The 708-nt window shown below is 41.1% G+C and overlaps 1 long non-coding RNA gene across 2 annotated transcripts in view; it reads right to left on the bottom strand.

Annotated features, from left to right (window-relative positions):
• Nucleotides 1–263: 263 nt before the first annotated feature.
• LOC116689807 (uncharacterized) overlaps nucleotides 264–708 on the bottom strand; it is a 26,080-nt gene continuing 25,635 nt past the window's right edge. For both annotated transcript variants that reach the window (XR_004332102.1, XR_004332101.1), the window contains one exon: nucleotides 264–378. This is a non-coding gene — a long non-coding RNA (uncharacterized LOC116689807). The remainder of the gene's footprint in view (nucleotides 379–708) is intronic.

Raw genomic sequence — 708 nt, 5'->3', positions numbered from 1 at the left:
CCACACAACTCTAAGTTGCATCATGTGTCTTTTTTTTTTTTTTTCTCGCAACAGCAATCGCTACGACAGCTCAATGACCGGTTCAACCTGTGAAAATAAGCTTCAAAGACCCCTGCACCCCCTGCTGCGGCTTTATAGCGGGTCATTTGAAGAGGAATAAAGGGATGTGGCCTCAGGCTCTGTTCTTTACTGAAGGGAATCCAAGTTTCTAGAGAATAGGGTAGGGATGTGGTTGACTTGAGAAAGAGGTAAAAATTATGTTATTTTGCTGAAAAAATCTGAACGAATGAATGACTTCCTTACCTCTCCTTGAAGGGGCTTTGGAAACACGTGGTTGTTCAACGGTGTTTGGGAGTTATCAGGGCAGGCTCAGCAAACCTAAAAAATATAGACAAGAAACACTGAGTTTAACAAATATACAGGAAAACTAATTCAATCAAATCCATGGGATGTCGCTTGCAAAACACAATAAGCAGAGCTATATTTTAAAGCAAAACATTCTCATATACGGGCTTGTATGATGTCATATGAAAACGTATACGCACAACAGTTAAGTTTAGGCACCAAATCGACTAGTTAAGATTAGAAAAATTTGGTTTGGATTAAAACACCGGTCCCCTTAAAGGTCCCATGGCATGAAAATCTCATGAAACTGCCTATGGTCCCCCAGTGGCTAGTAATGGTGATAGGTGTAAACCGAGCCCTGGG

Source organism: Etheostoma spectabile, chromosome 5, assembly GCF_008692095.1.
Source record: "Etheostoma spectabile isolate EspeVRDwgs_2016 chromosome 5, UIUC_Espe_1.0, whole genome shotgun sequence".
In the NCBI taxonomy this organism is placed as follows: domain Eukaryota; kingdom Metazoa; phylum Chordata; class Actinopteri; order Perciformes; family Percidae; genus Etheostoma; species Etheostoma spectabile.
The sequence above is the reverse complement of the archived record's forward strand: the minus strand, read 5'-3'. Positions and strand labels throughout refer to the sequence as shown.